Genomic DNA, 18,884 nt, shown 5'->3' with positions numbered 1-18,884 from the left:
CCAAAGACTCTGAGGAATCCTACAGGAAAGGAATTTAACCCAAACTTAGTGTTGCAGGAACATAGCTAGAACCACTGGCTTACCTGGTGAGCTCTGGACAATCTGCTTCAAAGCATCAGGACAAGCACATTGCAGAGAATGGAGTTAGGACCTACGTTTGGGGGTTTCTTTGGTGGTGGTGTTCTCTTTGGGTTCTTGGGTGCAGAAGTTTGACTTAATCATACTTCTCAGTTCATGACCTCTGATACTGTGGTTTATAAGAAGAAATATGTATTTGGTCTTTGTCCCCCTCCCCTGGCACTGAGCTCCTAAAACCCTTGGAATTTCCCAAGTGATAAGGTGTCTCTTGTTATTCATAATAAGCCCCTTTCAACCATACCAGAGTTTATGTTAATAGGGTGACTTTCAGAAAGTCCCAAAGGAAGGGGGCTGGTTGCCAGGGAGACCAACCACGTGATTAGGGGGTTGGTACTTTCAGCTCCAACCCCCAACCTCCAGGAAAGGTACAGGGATTGGAGGTGGAGTTAACCCCTAATGTCAATGATTTGACCAATCACGCCTCTGTAATGAAGTGTCCATAAAAACCCAAAAGGACCAAGCTCAGAGAGCTTCCCAGTTGGTGAACATGTGGAGGTGTTGGGAAAGTGGGGCCCAGGGAGGGCGTGGAAGTCTGCACCCCCTTCCCTCATACCTTGTCGCAGGCATCTCTTCCATCTGGCCATTCCTGACTTATATCCTTTTATAATAAACTGGTAATCTAGTAAGTAACATGTTTTCCTGAGTTCTAGGAGCTGCTCTAGCAAATTAATGGAAACTGAGGAGGGGATATTGGGAACTTCCCACTCACAGCAAATCAGTCAGAAGCATAAGCTACAACCCGGACTTACAATTGGTGTCCAAAGTGAGGGAGGGGGCAGGGGACAGTCTTGTGGGGCTGAGCCATAACCTGTGGGATCCGACACTATCTCCAGGTCAACAGTGTCAGAGCTGAACTGAATTATAGGATACCCATCTGGTGTCTGGAGAACCTGAGAATTGCTTGATGTGGGAAAAACACAAATTTAGAGTGCAGTCTTGAGATAATGTGAGGGGACAGGAGATGCAAGAAGCTTTCCTTTACATGACCCATTTTCACAACGGTCCAAGCAAGACCCCTCTCTGCTCTTCGTTTTATTTATCCCTGTTTTTTTAAAATTTACCTGAGGTTTATTTAATCAGATATGGTAAGATACACAGACATAGAAATGACTATCATGAAGGAAAAAGTTTTATACTCACAGATCCTTAAAAACAGAAGGCACGCCACACCATGCAGGGCCAAACAGGAAGGCACCAGAGTTGGTCAGGAGGCCGAGGGAGCAGGGGGACAACGTGGGCAAGAGCCTTCGTTGTGGTTTTCATGGGAAAGCAAGGCAAGCTGGGTCAGCAAGCGTAGGACTGACTAGTTTGAAGAACTGAAGCAGGCTCTGGGGCCTAGGGAAAGTCCCTAGTTGTCTGGGAGCTAACCCCTGTGTGATCAGGGCAGGTGGATGGCCCTGAATGTCAGAATGCCCTAAGAGCCAGAAGAAGATGATTTAGAGCGCGAGTTCTGGATTAGTTGATTTACATATGAAAGATACACTCCCCGGTGAGTTGTTTGCTCTCACTAGCAATTAAATAGCTAGCCCTGGGGTCAGCAAGGCCCCAATGTCAAAACATCAGAATAAAAAGACAAGTTTACTACAATCTCTGATTTCTGCTCTCACTCCCTCCTCCCCAAAACAAACCCATTCTACAGTATTTGGTATATGTCCTTGGAAATATAAATATGCTTGTAAAATATGAAGTGAGCTTCATGTATATGATTTTTTATTTTATTTTATTTATTTATTTGATAGAGAGAGGCACAGCGAGATAGGGAACACAAGCAAGGGGAGTGGGAGAGGGAGAAGCAAGTTCCCGCCGAGCAGGGAGCCCGATGCAGGGCTCCATCCCAGGACCCCGGGATCATGACCTGAGCCTAAGGCAGACGCTTGACCGACTGAGCCACCCAGACGCCCCTCATGTATATGATTTTAAGTTGCATGATAGTATTGTGCTAGAAGCTCATTCTCTTTCTTTTTTCATTCAACCTTGTGTTTTGAAGATGCATCCATGTTGCATTATAATCATCTCATTTTAGCATGTAGCATCTAGCAGCAGGATCATATTTCTTAGGCTGCACGTGACTTACCCATCCTTTAATGGAGGATGCTTGATTGCTTCCAACTCCTCACCAGGAAAAATGCTTCAATATTTCCTTACATGAGAATTTCTCTGGAAAGCAGCTACCGTATTGAAGGGCAGATGAACACTTAATTTCACCAAGTACAACTTTGCTCTCCAGGATGGTTGTGCCAGTTTATACCAAAGCCACAGGGCCTGGGGTCCTCATTTCCCCACACGTGCTGACATAGCTAAGACACGTATCATTGTAGAGTATCCGTGTGGTTTCAGCTTTAAATTGTTGCACCAGGCATACACAAGCACGTACGAGATCAGCTGCCCTGCATTTGGGTCTCTTAGACTGTTTCAAATTGCCCTCGGTGCCAAAAGACTAGATTGTGAAAGTACCAAACTTAACTTCTGTGGCATTGCCACAGGCTCAAGAGGCTCCATGTGGTCCCAAGTTGGCTCTGATTTGTTGACATAAACCCCAAGTATGGCTTGGAGATTCAGAGACCCAAACTGTGGCTTCACCCGTTGTAGAGTGACAGAGTTTATTACTGAAAGAACCAAGAGGAATGAGGAATCTTACTTTAAAGACAATATAGCATCTTCTTGTGTTAGATAGAAAAATAGTTCAATGAAATTATTTCAAAATCAGAGAATAAGAAGGTAATATAAAAATAGTGTGTATGAAATCTTCTGACTGTAGGGATAAGATTTTCTCAAGAAATCAAAGAAGAAGTAAAGTAATTCGAAAAGCATGCCTCATTCTTATACTCAGGACATGAATAGAGGAGGAATGAAAACAAAAATAAAGGCCAAGTAAACTATAGGAAGAGACAGATTTCCTTTGAAGGAAAGTTGAGATCTCAGAAGATCGGATGGGCTAACATATAAAAAAAATGATGGAAATGGAGAAATGTGTTTTACATGTTACTAGATCAGAAAGAGTGAATTGCCCCCAGTGAAACCTAACATAAAAAGTGAGATAAGATCAGAGAAAGAGTTTGGAAGCCTTCCCCAGAAGTAGTGGGGATCTGGGAAACTCTTGAGTGATGTCCTCTCAAACCTCCATCTAAAAGGTCTAGTGAGAACAGTTGGGGGAACCCCCCTTGTAGACTGGAACCGCTGGACCAAGGAGCTAGGAAAGTCTGGATCAATGTCAGGGAGGACCATGTAGAATTAGTGTAAATTACTGAGTTTCAAGATGATGCAGTCATTATGGGAGGAGAAGGGACGGGTCCTGTGTCCTGCATATCAATCTGTGGACTTATTATTCATGGGACACAAAGGGAAGGTGCAGACAGACAAGACCAGCTACAGGAGAGTGAGACAGGCCAGTCCCAGCCAGAGACCAGGTCTGCAGTGGGTGCCGGCCTGGCAAGAGACCATCTCCTGGGTGGGATGATCTGAGGCAGGAAGGTAAGGATGGTCATGATGTGTGCCATCAGTGAACGTTTTTGGGCACACTCAGACCTCATTAATTTCCTATCTTTCTCTCTGGGAGATCTGAAAGACAAAATGAAGACTAATATATATTTTTAATGTCTGACAGAAAGCAAATAAGAGAAACGAGGAGGACAGTATTTAACTCCAGCAAGCAGTGCAAATGTTCATTAACTCCGCCACCAGCAGGAAGACCCAAGAGCTAGCTCCCCTCAACATTCACAGGCTCCCCAGCACAGTGCCAGCAGTATGGATCCCACCAAGCCACCATCCTTCCTGGCCTCAACCACACAGAGCCAAGACCCCAGATCACCCCCTAAGGACCCAGATTCCCATCCTCCTGTAGGTCATACATTCCCTTCTCTCACACTCCCATCCTCAATTCTTCCCCTGTGTCCACTGGGACTCAGCTGCCCTCAGCCATCAACCCTAGATCCTCACCTCTTCTCTGAACAGCTGGTTCACCTTCCTGCAGTGGTGGATACCTGGCTCTACCTGAGAACAGGACCTCCCCTGAAGCTTTCCCTCTGGGCCTGGGAGAGGGGAAGAGTCTTCTTCACATCTCATTATCATTTCCAGGCATTGTTCCCCACGCCTTCCCTAAGATCCCCACTCCTTGCCCAGCTCCTTTGACTCTCATGCCAGAATATACTTCCCAGGGTTTCCTCTCACACTGGGCTCACTGTCTTTTTCCCCACTACTCCTCCCATTATTATTCTCAGATTTTCTTCCAACACTCTGGCCTCTCAGCAACTTGACCTCCTCTTCTGAAATGACTTTGTCTTCGACCACACCTCAGCCACCCACTCATGTGGCTGTATTCCTTGTTGTTACCCATAACTGCACCCCTCCATGCTTACAATTGCAAGCATTCTCATCCTGTATCTGCCACGTCCTACTTCCTATCTTCCCACACCATTCACTCTAATAATCCCAACTCCAGAGGGAGAGAGAATTACCAATATCATGAAAGATGAAAGAGATGATATCACTATAGATCCTAAAGACATTTAAAAAATAACAAAGGGATATTACAAACACCTATGTGCCAATTAATTTGACTACTTAGTTGAAAGGGAAAAAAATTTTGAGAGATATACGTTATAAAATGACACAAGAAAAATAGAAAATATGAAAATATCTACATCAAAGAAATTTATAACTAAAATCTTCCCATAATGAAAACTCCAGGTCAAATGGTGAATTCTTTCAAACACTTAGGAAAGAAATAATGTCAGGATGGCTGGGTGGCTCAGTTGGTTAAGCATCTGCCTTGGGTTCAGGTCATGATCCCAGGGTCCTGGGATCAAGTTTTGCATCAGGCTCCTTGCTCAACGGGGAGCCTGCTTCTCCCTCTACCTGCTTCTCTCTGACAAATAAATAAATAAAATCTGAAAGAAAGAAAGAAAAGATAGGAAGGTTGGAAGGAAGGAAGGAGAGAGTGAGAGAAAGAAAGAAAGAAAGAAAGAAAGAAAGAAAGAAAGCAAGCAAGCAAGCAAGCAAGCCAATCCTATGCAAACTCTTTCAGGAAAAAAAGTGGAGGAAAAAAATCAATTCCCATCTCATTTTATGAGGCCAACATCACCTTGATATCAAAAACAGGAAACGATAGAAAGTTAAACTATAGACCAATATCCCTCATGAACATAAATGTAAAAATTCTTTTTTTTTTTAAAGTAATCTCTATGCCCAAACTCATGACCACAATATCAAGAACCACATGCTCTACAATTGAGCCAGCCAGGTACCCCAAGGTAAAAATTCTTAATAAAATATTAGCAAATTTCATTCAATAACAATTTAAAATTAATACACTATGACCAGTGGGGCTCATCCTAGGAATGTGAAATTGGTTTAACATTCAAAAATCAAACAGTGTAATTTAGCATGTTAACATAATTGAAGAGAAAACTATATGATCATCTCAATAGATACAGAAAAAACATCTGACAAAATTTAATACCCATACATGATTTTAAAAAATAACAAAGCAGGAATAGAGGAAAACTTCCTCAACCTGATAAAGTGCATCTACGAAAAACCTACAGCTAATAATATACTCAATGGTAAAAGACTGAATGCTTTCTCTCAAATATCAGAAACAAAACAAAGATGTCCATTCTCACTTCTTCGATTCACCATTATGCTAGAATTCCAAACTAGTGCAATCAAGAAAGAAAAATAAAGAAGAAGCATACAAATTAGAAAGGAAGAAATAAATTACCTTTACTCACAGATGACATGTTCATGCATATGGAAAATCCTAAGAAATCTACCTTAAAAGTTTCCAGAGCTAATAAGTGATGTTAGCAATGTTGCAGGATATGTGATACATATTCAAAAATCTAATCTATTTTTATAAATAGCAATGAATAACTGAGAATTGGAATTTTAAAATACCACTTAACCATAGTATCAAGAGTTTAAGATACCAAGGGATAAAGTTAACAAAATATGTGTAAGTCCGGTACACTGAAAACTATGAAACATTGCAGAAAGAAATGAAAGATCTAGGGTGCCTGGGTGGCTCAGTCGGTTAAGCATCTACCTTAGGCTCAGGTCATGATCTCAGGGTCCTGAGATCGAGTCCCCCATCAGGCTCCCTGTTCAGCAGGGAGTCTTCCTCTCCCTCTACCCCTCCCCTCTGCTTGTGCTCTTTCTCTCTCTCTCTCTCATGCTCGCTCACTCTCTCAAATAAATAAATAAAATCTTTAAAAAAAAGAAAAAGAAGGGTGCCTGGGTGGCTCAGTTGGTTAAGCGACTGCCTTCAGCTCAGGTCATGATCCCAGAGTCCTGCATCGGGCTCCCTGCTCAGCAGGGAGTCTGCTTCTCCCTCTGACCCTACCCCCTCTTGGGCTCTCCCTCTCTCACTCTCTCTCTCTCAAATAAATAAAATCTTTAAAAAAAAAAGAGAAATGAAAGATCTAAATAAATCATGGATCAAAAGACTCAACATTGTTAAGATGTCATGTCTTCCCAAATTGATCCTAGATTCAATGCAATCTGAATTTTTTATTTATTTATTTATTTTTTTAATTTTTTTTTTTAAGATTTTATTTATTTGCGAGAGAGAGAATGAGAGACAGAGAGCATGAGAGGGAGGAGGGTCAGAGGGAGAAGCAGACTCCCTGCCGAGCAGGGAGCCCGATGCACGACTCGATCCCGGGACTCCAGGATCATGACCTGAGCCGAAGGCAGTCGCTTAACCAACTAAGCCACCCAGGCGCCCGCAATCTGAATTTTTTAAAAAGCAAACTTTTTTGGTAGAAATAGACAAGTTCATACCAAAGTTTATATAGAAATGCAAAAGACCTGTAAGAGCCAAAGACATTTTGAAGAAGAGGAACAAAGTTTAAAACTTCTATTCCTCAAAAGTCTTCATTAAGAAAATAAAAAGACAAGTGCTGTCGTGAGTGGGAAGATTCCAAAGCTGTTCACTAAGGCCACAGAGTGAGGAAAGCTTTCCCATCCAAAGGAAGAAGATTCTAGATGGCAGCTTCCTGGTTGGTTTGTCCCCAACTTTGTTTAATTTGGATTTTACAGAAGATTAGCCACCATCTCTCTACAAAGATATAGTGGCATTCGGTAGCAGCTATCTGATTCCTGCCCACTCCCCAGATTGGAATTTACACACCTGGGTAATGAAGCCAAGTGAGGATGATCCCTGAGCTCACTGTGCTTATCACAGAAATCAGGGAAATGGAGCCCTTGACCTAAGTATGGGTCTGTGGATATGTGTACGTTCACTTTTGTTGGGGGGGGGGTTCTTATTTTATAAAAAGAGTGTATGTTCATGACTTAATAATCAAAGATGCAAAATAATCATCTAGAGATGATTGGTTGCAGGTGACAGAAACTCAGTTCAAATAGCTTAATCTAAAGACTGTTGGGCCACCTAACCAGCTCCTCCTAAATCACCAGGACTATAAGAGCAGCTGGTTCCAAAGTTCAGGTGCCATCTCTCTCCACTACCAGCTCTCCATTCCTCATTTTGTGGGTTAGCTACCTTCTTACCTACTACCCACACTGCTTTCTCCAGGTAACCAGCGGGCACAGCCGCCCAGAAGTCACATCTTTTCATTTGGCAACTCAAGAGTGAAGAGGTGAGCACCTTTCCCAAAGTTTGCATCTCAAGCCAAGAAAAACTTATGATTGATCCTGTCTGAGTCAAGTGCCTTGACCCCTGCCTGCTGCCAGGAATGTGAAAAAAGACCAGTGTGATCTCCTTCGTGTTAATTGAAGAGAATTTATCCGCTTATTGCCTCTCCCCCGCTTAGAGAGTGCGGCATGGCTCTGTCACAGCCTAAACCAGTCTCCGTCTAGTCATTTGTTCTTGCATTCCTTTGTTCCCCAAGCCACCTGCACTGTGCCTGCCCTGCGTTAGGTGCTGAGGATGCAAGATTAGACACAGACCCTGCCATCCGCTGCTGAACTAGAGCATCCTTATACAGTTAAAGAACTTCTACCATTCGGGGCTCTTCCATCAGGAGCACCAGTGTGGAGATGAGTCTCAGAGAAAAAATATTCACTTCTACAAATTCCTCGAAGAACCTGAAAATACACTCACTTTTCTGCTGACTCACAATTATAGGGGTACACCCAGATTCTCTAAAGCCCAAGTTAACTGGTGTCTACCTCCACACCGTCATATGAACTTGGATATTTACTTACTCTAAGGTAATCTCTACACCCAATGTGAGGCTCAAACTCATGACCCTGAGATCAAGAGTCACATGCTCTTCTGACTGAGTCAGCCAGGCACCCCAATAAATATTTTTAACCTCCATGGGTACAAAGATATCAAAAAGCTGTATTTAAAATGCACTTCAGGGCGCCTGGGTGGCTCAGTTGGTTAGGCGACTGCCTTCGGCTCAGGTCATGATCCTGGAGTCCCAGGATCGAGTCCCGCATCAGGCTCCCTGCTCGGCAGGGAGTCTGCTTCTCCCTCTGACCCTCCCCCGTCTCATGCGCTCTCTCTCTATCTCATTCTCTCTCTCAAATAAATAAATAAAATCTTTAAAAAAAATAAATAAAATGCACTTCATCCCCACATGCTGTATAATTTTGCATTTCTGTCTTTTGTTGTGTGGATAATGTTGTATGGATAACAATAAAGATGAAATCTTAGTGCCAGCTACTTTGTGTGTAGAACTCAACCTTTTCCCCTGTCTTTTCAAAAAGGCATGGAAACCTTAAAGCTAGTTGGAGCCAATGTTTTCTGCATTTTCAAAAAGAGATATGATCCTCAACAGAAGACACAAACATACAAATATAAGCTTATGTGCTTTTATATACAATTTGTATAAAAGACAAATCGAGGGTCTTATTTTTACTTTGGCAAAAGGAATAGTCGTTGCAGAATTCCTTAAAGTAACATTGAAGATTGCATTAATTTTGAACGAAATATTAGATTGAAAATAACAAAAATTCAATTTACTTGCCATGTCTGGGGAATACATCTGTGTGTAAAGACAGACACACTAGCAAAGATTTGACAATTACATGTGTATATGTGTATGTGTGTCTATGTCTCTTCCAGGAACAGTCCATTCAGAGGGCCATCTGAGCCCCAGCGTCCTTTCCAATTCTGGGATGAGCCCATGCGTTTGCCGATTACCCTTCAGGTCTTGAATCCAAACTAACATTTGGTTGGTGGTTAGTTGTAGGGGAAAACGTAGCACAGCAGATTGGAAATTTATGAACCTCCTGGAAAAGCTATCCGCTAAGCTGTGTCAGATCTGCCTGAGTGGGCTGTGGCAGCTGCGAAATCGAAGCGCCCAGAGTACAGATGGTGCTCCTGTCACGTGTCCAAGGGTTGGCCGCATCCCTCGCATCACACAGTGCTGTAGCTGGTGGAGCTAGGCCCGCCTCGTAGGGCACCTGCACTCCACTCCAGCCCCGACCACTGCCGCACAGAGCTGAGGTTCTGCTCCGACATTCACCACAACACACGACGGCCCAGGCTTGGAAGAAGCGTGCTGTCCCAGCAGCACCTGCAATACTCAGGAAACCAGTTACTACCCAGAATAGATACCTCCCTCCGGCAATACAAATCCTTCCACGTCCCACTGAAAAGGTATCAACTGTCTAATCTGGCATCCCTGGCCCCTGCCAGTCTGGGGCCTTCTGCCTTCATAGGCTTGCACAGAACTTCACCTTCCAATGGGCTTTGCTGACCCCTCCACACAGCCCAGGTTATCCCTGTAAGCTGTGGCTTGTCAGTACCTACAGGCTCCTGATTTATTCACTCACTCATTGATTCACTTATTCATTCCATAAATATGTATAGAGCATCTAATACATTCTGGGTGCTGGGGATGCAACTGTGGGAAAGACCTACCTGAGTAAGGAAGATAAACAAGGTCCCATGTTTAAGACTCCATTTGTCAGGAAGATCAGTAAACAAGCACAGAAGTAATAAGAGAAGTTGAGATGTCGCAGGAGCACATAGGAAGATTCCTAGGCAGAATTTTGAGTTAGGAGCGTTTTCATGGAAGACCTGGTGTGCAAGCTGAAACCTGGTGAGCACGCGCTAGGCAGGTCCAGGGTAGGGGAGCAAGGGTGGTACAGTAGGGAGCGTTCCAGGCAGAGAGGCCCAAGGGGCTCCAGACTCCATAGGCTAGAGAATTGAACAAGCGCCAGGGAGGAGGTGGGACTATAATAATTTGTGCCTCTTTTTATTTTGCTTTGTATGTGCTTTTAAGTTTATGTCTGTGTTCTATCCTATTATTCTTGTTTTATCCTCCATGAAATACCCAATTCTTAACAGAGCTTGGTAAGCACAAGCATTGCAACGCTCCATAAAGTGTTGTTGACCCTTAAATACACATTTTTAGAAAATTCTGTGTGTCAAGATTGGAAGTACCCAGAAAACACTTCTGCTGCATACTAGGGCATGATGATTATCTGTAGGCAAAGCTCATGTGTGGTTATTTGAGTTGCAAGCTGAACTAGCCACTCTTGTTTCATGCAACACCATTTTCACTTGAAAGAAGGACTGATTGGCAAGCCAGAGTTATTCAGAATTGGATATTTGGAAGTCAAACTTTTGAAAATGAACAAGCGAACCTGTCCTTTCAGTGACTACCATATTTGTAGCCAAGGACAAAATTTGAGCTTTAAGAAAAAAAATGAGAATTTTGGAAAACTTTTTCCTTCACCTTGAGTTTGATAGCTTCCCAGTACTTTTCTAATGAAATTGGTGGTAATATTAACAAGTATGATTTTTTGATATTGTTAAAATGAAATGTGCCAACACTTGGAAAATCTACATAACTCAGTAAGCCAGTATATTCCAAATGACCAATGCCTGATGTTATAAAATCACACATGAGTAAAAGATCTATTTGAAGAGCAAGATAGATCAATAGATTTTAATGTAACTGAGTATGAAAAGTTCATTGATATAGACTCAGTTTCATATTGCAACTAAACATTAACAAACTACTCCTTAGCAAATTCTAATATTGTTGAGCCACCCAGGTGTCCCCAGGAAATATGTTTTTCTAATAAAAATGTTATTTATGTTAACCTATAATGGATTTATTATTGTTAATTTTAATTAATAAATAAATATATTTTTTTAAATTTCTCCGTTTCAATTTCTAATTCAGTAAATATTTATAGATCTGGGTTGCCAGATTTAGCAAATAAAAATACAAATATTGCAGGGGCGCCTGAGTGACTCAGTTAGTTATGCGTCTGCCTTTGACTCAGGTCATGATCTCAGGGTCCTGGGGTCGGGCCCCATGTTGGGCTCCCTGCTCAGCGGGGAGTCTGCTTTTCCCTCTCCCTCTGCCCCTCACTCCCGCTCGTGCTCTCTCTCTCTTGCTCTGCTCTCTCTCTCAAATAAATAAAAAAAATCTTTTTAAAAATACAACTATTGCATGGGACATGTATAGTTATGCTAAAAGTGTTTACCAGAAATTCAAATTTAACTAGGCAACCTGTATTTTATCTGGCAACCCTACTATAGATATCATTAATAAACAAAAGCTCTTAGGGATTCTCAATACTTTTTAAAAGTGTAAAGGGGTCTGAAGACCAAAAAGTTTGAAGGCTCCTGCCTTACATTCTGTCCAAGTCCCCCACTTCTGTTCACAGGTTTAACAAGTATCTACTATGATGGATCATGGGTGGTCCCCTGGATTAGTGGAGGGCCTACACTCTAGATAGCTTTGTGTTTTCACTCCCTGGTCCTTGTAAGATAAGACAAGAGCTTTCTTCTTCTAACTTGGTCCCTCCACCCCCACTTCTCCCATTCAAGCTGACTTTTCACCCCTGCTCACTCTTCCTCCAGTCCAGGTCGTAACTAGTCTCCAAGGCCAAAAACATCTCTCTGCAAGGACTCATCAGACTTTTCCATCTGGCCCTTAGCCTTGTTGCATCTCTGAATCTTTGCTTATACTTGGGGTGGGTTAGAAGAAGAGAAACCACCCCCCAGGGGACCCAAGGCAGAAGGATAAGGAAATGCACAGAACATAGATTACTATTTCACATAATTCTTAGCTACACTTGCAGTTCAGAACCCTGATCATTCTGATGGTTTATGGTCTCTCCTCTGAGCCCCTGACCCATATATCCAGCTACCTATTCCACACATAGCCCCTTCTACTTAGAACATCCCCTCTTGTTCAAAACTGGAACTGCTTTTAACTCAAGTCCCACTGAGCTCAAATGTTGCTTTCTCACAGAGGCTTTCTTTTATGTTCCGATGTGAATTAGATTACCTCCTCCATAGTACCCTGTTCTTTTCCTTTCATAGCATTTATCATAATTTTAATTTTATATTTATCTGTGCTTGCTTATTTATCAGCTTTCTCTCTCAGTAGACTGTGGCCACCAGGAGGGCAAGAAACATGTCTGTTTTGCTCAGTACTGTTCACCCAACAATTAAGTGCTCAATATAAATAAATTAAATAAATTAATGAAGATAGAACTACACCTATTGCTTTTTTAAGACCTTTCTTTTTTAATGTAATCATGGAAAGCTATAAATTTCCCTTTAAGCCCTGCTTTAGCTGCATCCCACAAATTTGGTTATGTGGCATTTTCATTATTTCAGTTTAAATATTTTCTAACTTCATTCTTGATTTCTTCGGTGATGCATAGATTATTTAGAAAGACGTGGTTTAATTTCAAATATCATGAGTTTTCCTAAATACCATATTGTTATTGATTTCTAATATGATTTGATTACATGGTGGTCAGAGAACATATTATTTCAATCCTTTGACATTTATGGAGCCTTGTTTTATGGCCCACATACAGTCTATCTTGGTGAATGTAGAATGCACATTTGAAAATAATTGTAAGGTGTGGTGTTCTGTAATACCAGTCAGTCCAAGGTGGTTGACCGTGCAGTTCATTTGTATCATTTATATCTTTACTGAATTTTGGGGGTGGGGTGGGGGGTCTAGTGTTTCTCTCAGTTGTTGGAAGAGGGGCTTATACTTCATGTATTTTGAAGCTCTGTTATTTAGGCACATGGATACTTACAATTGTTATGTTTTCCTGGCAAGTTGATCTTCTTGTCATTATGAAATGTCCCTCCTTTATCTCTGGTAATACTTTTTGTCTTGAAGTCTGTTTCATCTGATAAGTTCCTCTCTCTTAAACTGAAGGAAAATAGCACCATTTAAATTCCAGCTTTTTTTTATTTCTCCCTCACATGTTTACCTCTCTCTTATTCTCCAATCTCTGTGCCGAGCTGAACCCAATTAGAGAAGTGGCATGAACCAAAAAGATTATTTCCTCCAATGCAGAAAGGAGAAGGGTAACCGAGGCCAGCCTGTCCCCCACCTTCATCCCTGGGGCAACAATGCAGCGTCTCCCTGCTCCCATGCTTGGCTCTGAAAGTTTCCCCGTGAATCATGAAAAGCAGCTCTACCCATTTCTAACATTTTTATGCCATTGACTTTATTAAACCTGGGGCTTTCAATAATGCATGAAAAGAAAATCATTTCATGGTTAATAAAGCAGAGTTGGCAGACAAACTTTTTGACTAGAGCATCTAACTGTGAACACAATCAATGCAACTTTAACAAGCGTTTCAGTCTAGGATAGATTCAGGGGAGAATTGCCTGGCACTCTGAGGAAATCAAGTGCAAGGTTAACTGTGATTTTTCTTCGTTTGAACTTTTCAGAACGTCTTCTATTCCTGTTATGGGAAATAGCTGGCAATCCAGATCTTTAGACCCTGGCACTGAGGGTTCACAGGGTTTCCCCTAAACATTCATGCTATTAAAAAGTTTTAGGGTTTTATTTTTTCAGTAAATTGCTATAGTCCGGTCGCTGGAGGAACCTATTACTCATCTTAGATTGTTTTCAGTCTTCTTAGAAGCCTCCAGTGCCCATACCAGATCTCTAAGCTCATTAAAAATAAATCAAAGCTAGCTCATTTCCACATCCATGGGCTTCAAACATCATATTCTACTATTTTAAGAACCTCTGTGAATGTTTATGGCTGGCAGCAACTTAGGTGATGGGATCTGAGAAGGCCACAAAAACCCTATCACAGGAACAGATTGTCCACCATCAGTTACTCCTTTGAGCGAGATATTTTCTTCAGAAGGTTTGTGTTACAGCTCAGCTGCCATCTCTGCACAGGTAACATTAAAATTTACGCTCCTGGGTGGCTCAATCAGTAAAGCATCTGACTCTTGGTTTCAGCTCAGTTCATGATCTCAAGGTCCCGGGTCAGAGTCCCTACTCAGTGGGGAGTCTGCTGGAGGATTCTCTCTCCCAATCCCTCTGCCCCTCCCCCACTCAAATAAATAAATAAATCTTTAAAAAAAAAAAAAAAGACTTACTAACACTTTGGAACCTATTTGTTCATCTGATCAGTTGGTGGTTCACTTCGCTCCCCCATCACACTGCAGAGAATTCTTGTCGGCAAAGCCCTCTCTTCAGAGCTTTGTTCTCTCTCTAGGTAACCCTAGAGGCTTCTTCCATTATTACCTCCAAAGAGACAAGGCCAAATACACATCTCCAGCCTTGACCTATTTCCCACCTCTGGTTCCTAGATGGTCATTTCTACTAGGCTCTGACTAGCTGAAACCCACCTTCCCAAATCAAAATTCATTATCATACTTCCATTCAACACACCCTAATTTATCCAATCAGCTATTCTCCAGCCATTCTAGGGCTCTTCTCATCCTTCCTCACTGAAGAAGTCACAATTCTTCATTACTTCCTAAATAGGTCTAGTGGCCTCAGAAATATAATAATAATAGCACAGGCAGTCTGGGGGATAAGAAGTGAGTAAATGTGAAGCAGTTCAGCTCAGATCAACATTTACTGAACACCTTCTATGAGCCAGATACCATCCCAAGCAGGAAGACCAAAACCAAAGGGCTAATGGCATGATGGGGGAAAAAATGTCAAGTAAACCAACAAATATGTCTTGGGGTGACATTGTGGGACTGTCTTAGCTCAGGCTGCTATAACAAATTACCCTAGGCTGGGTGGCTTAAACAATAAACATTTATTTCTCACAGTTCTGGAGGCTGGAAGTCCGAGATCAGGGTACCAGCATGTTTGGGTCCTGGTGAGGGCCCTCTTCCAACCTATAGGTTGCCAACTTCTTGCTGTGTCTTCACAGACCAGAGCTCTGGTCCCCTTGTTGCCTTTTAAGAGCACTAGTTCCATCTGTGAGGGTTCCACCATCATAACGTAATTACCTGATTACCAATGCCACACCTCCAAATACCACCACATTGAGGGCTGGATTTCAACACATGAATTTTAGGGTAAGATAAATATTCAGTCCATAACAGGGGCTCAGAAGCAAAGGCTAGGGGTGATGCCTCCCCTAACGGCTGATGGCAAGATGTCCATTAACCTGTTGAACAGAGGCAGAGAGGCAAGAAGAAATGGTATGAGCGAAGGCATGAAAGGAAAACCATGGCAGCTTCGTATTATCAAATCTTAAAGATGGAGTCAGGGAGTGGACGGTGATGTGGAGGTGGCAAGAAGTAAAACTGATGAGGCAGCCAGTGGCCAAATTATGAAGGACCTATTAATATATCCTTGTACTTATAAAAACCAGTTTTAAACAGGAAAATTACAAAGTCAGATTGCCATCTGGATAGATTCCTCTGGAAGCAGTTTGAAAGATTAATCTGTGGGGGACAAGACTGGAGGCAGAGAATCCATTTGTAATAGATTGAATTCTTGGTCCCAATTCTTCATTCCACTTGGGTAGCATTATGCATCCATGCCTTTCATTGTGGACGCAGTACACTTTTTGACCTTGGACTTGATTTGGCCAATGGATGTTAGTAGACATGGCACGAGTAAAGATCTGATATATGCTGGCATGGTTGAGCTACCACACTTGTGTTCCCACCTTCCACCATGAGAAAAACATGCCCCTGCATTTTTCTGGTAGCCAACAGTTGCCAGAGGGATGACAGACGAATGAAATAGACCTAAACCCAACCTGCAGCTAAGGCAAGTCCAGCCAAGCCCATTCTAGATCACTGAACTGCAGCCAACTTACAGGCACGTGAATGAGAAATAAATACTTATTGCGACAAGCCACTGGGTTTGGGGGTAGTTTGCTACAAGAATTATTGCTTCAATAGCTAATTGATATACCAGTTAAGAAGCTATTAAAGGGACACCTGGGTGGCTCAGTCAGTTAAGCGTATGCCTTCAGCTTGGGTCATGATCCCAGGGTCCTGGGATCAAGACCGAGTCAGGCTCCCTGCTCAGCGGGGAGCCTGCTTCTTCTTCTGCCAGCCGCTCCCCCTGCTCATGCTAGCTCACTCTCTCACGCTCTCTCTCTCTCTCTGACAAATAAATTAAAAAAAAATTTTTTTTAAAAGAAGCTATTGAAATAATTCAATGAGGAGAAAATTAAGTCTTGAAATAGGGTAGTGGCAGTAAAGACAAGGAAGAGATGAATTCATGAAATCCCTAAGAGGCAGGATCTAAATGATAGGGTAATTGATTGGATGTGGGGATAAGAGAGAACCAAGGGAGCCTCATGGGTTTCTAGCTTAGATAACTGAACAGATGGAGAGAATGTTACCAACTGAGCTGGGGGATGCAGGATGAGTATGTGTAGCTGTGAGGATGGTGACTTTCATTTAGATATGGGGACCCTGAGCAGCCTGTGGGGTGTCCAAAGAGAGAAGAGGGAGGGCTCATGTAATGAACTGGGTTTTGTGGTTTAGTTTTGTTTTTGCTGCCCAACATCTGAACCCACTTTCTATGTTGGAGAATAGAATCTGCCATTGCATGAGTTTAGTGGGAAGCAATACCCCACTGATCCTTCAAAAGTCCAAGGGGCCAGATACTTACTCTTCGTGACACTGGGGTCATGGGACACATGACCCAAATGCAACCAATCAACTACTTTTACTCAACATTATTTCATTAATGAAACAAATAGCAGGAGATAGTTGAAAATTCATTCAGATGGTTCCAGTAGTAACATGCAGCATCCTGTGTTGGTGGCCATGGTCCCCTCCACTCCACCCTAACTTGACTCCTGCTCATTCTCTAAACTTGGTTCTTTAGCTCTCCTGCAGACTCCGTGAGCTCCCCAATATCCTTCCTAAATTAATTCTATTTCTAATTAAGTCAACCAGTGTTAGTTTCTGTTGTTTACAGTCAAGAACCCCAACTAGTAAGAAATCAACAACAGGATAGGGGTACAGGGAGAGTTGTTTCTCTGGCCTGTCAGGGGAGGGAAGAGTAAACTCCAGTTAATGTTTAGGAAGGGAGGCTGGCAGCCCCTGGCCCTCAGTGGCAAACTGCTAAAATTATCACTGACCGTCACCTGGAACGATGAACTCATTAAAGCAAAACTCTGAAGACCATATTGCTACTTGCATAAAACAAAATGAAAAGCGTGAGTCATAAGGACCATTGTTAGGTATGGCTTTTCCTAAGAGCACTGGGCCTTTTTGAAAAAGAAAATGACAAGCCTAAATCTCTAAACTTTCAACCCAAAGACTTTCTAATAATGTGTTAAAGCAGTATCTTATCATTTGCAGGCTAAAATAGCTGAAAAGCAAGCACAGAGTTGCACTGCCATATTTCAACATCTATTGAATTGACAAATTTCCTGGGTATGTTATGTGAAGGTTAAGGCATTTTCAGGAAAGACTTGTAACCCCCCAAATTGTAATAAAGACACTTGGGAAGATCTGAAGGACTCACGATAACACTGAACATTGAACCCACACTAGGTCTTCCTTGCCAGCTGGAACACATTCCCCTCCCTTGTCTGATACCTAGTCTGAAGATGCTGCAACTCTCTTCACACATTTCCTTGCAGAAGGAAACCAGTTCTACTCATGCCTCCTTCCCCCACTTCATTGCTCATTGCTTCTAAGTGCATGTTCTATAACTACAGTCAGATCCCAGCTCAACCTGGAAGCAGGGGGCATAATTACTTGCAAAGTTAAATCTTCATCAGAAGAATTTCAGAGAAGCAGACGCAGAGATGGAGACGAGCATGCTGAATCTTTATTAGGAAGTGCTCTTGGGACCATGCCTATGGAATAGAAGCAACAGAAGCAAAATTGGGCAGAGGGAAATTGGGCATAGTGAGCCATGTGCACCAGCAGCCAAGGCTTCGGCCGATCCCACAGTGAGCTCAGATGGCCATTCAGAGTTGTCCAAGTTGGGGCCAAAGGTCCAGGCCTTTATAGCCCAACTTTGACCAGCCACTGAATGTGGCTGCTCCAGGAAAGAGGCATGACCTTGGAAAATGCAGTTTTCTTCACCTGAGCCCCCAGTGTCAGCAACATCCCCAGCAGCTGAGGAAATGAGTCCTTCATTCCTTGGGGGTGGGGGGCCTGGGGGCGGCTTGCCCATCATAATGTTTGCCAAGCCTACATAATTTTACATCACTATTAAATCAGGAGGACCCTCCCCAGAAATTAGGAGTCAGTGTGCTATCTCCAGCCACTGCAAGTGGCCCTAATGGTCGTGTAGGTTTTTAATTTGAAACTGGGACTTAACAGTGACTCATGAGAAACGAAATTCTAGGGAATCATGGAGGAAAGAATCCAACATGTAGAGATAGAAAATGCTGTAGAGGATTTATCACATGTGACCTGCCCATACATCTGTTAGTTCTATCCTCAAGAGGGCCCAGAAGACAAAAATGTGCTGGTGGGGGAGCACCAGCATCTCTGAAAAGCAATTTCATGACTGATTTCTATAAACCAATGATGCAATTGGATGCAACTGAAGTGGGATCCTTGATTTTCATGGAAAAGGAAAGACATCAG

The 18,884-nt window shown here is 42.5% G+C and overlaps 1 long non-coding RNA gene across 1 annotated transcript; it reads right to left on the bottom strand.

Moving 5' to 3' along the window:
• Positions 1-8,927: 8,927 nt before the first annotated feature.
• Positions 8,928-16,190, bottom strand: LOC135363995 (uncharacterized). The gene is made up of 4 exons (XR_010410425.1): positions 15,315-16,190; positions 13,132-13,250; positions 9,974-10,092; positions 8,928-9,626 (listed from the first exon to the last, which is right to left on the bottom strand). It is a non-coding gene; the product is annotated as an uncharacterized LOC135363995 (long non-coding RNA).
• Positions 16,191-18,884: the final 2,694 nt, after the last annotated feature.

Source organism: Mirounga angustirostris, unplaced genomic scaffold, assembly GCF_029215605.1.
Source record: "Mirounga angustirostris isolate CCGP_5_RB_7025 unplaced genomic scaffold, mMirAng1.0.hap1 SCAF_4, whole genome shotgun sequence".
Lineage (NCBI taxonomy): Eukaryota > Metazoa > Chordata > Mammalia > Carnivora > Phocidae > Mirounga > Mirounga angustirostris.
The sequence above is the reverse complement of the archived record's forward strand: the minus strand, read 5'-3'. Positions and strand labels throughout refer to the sequence as shown.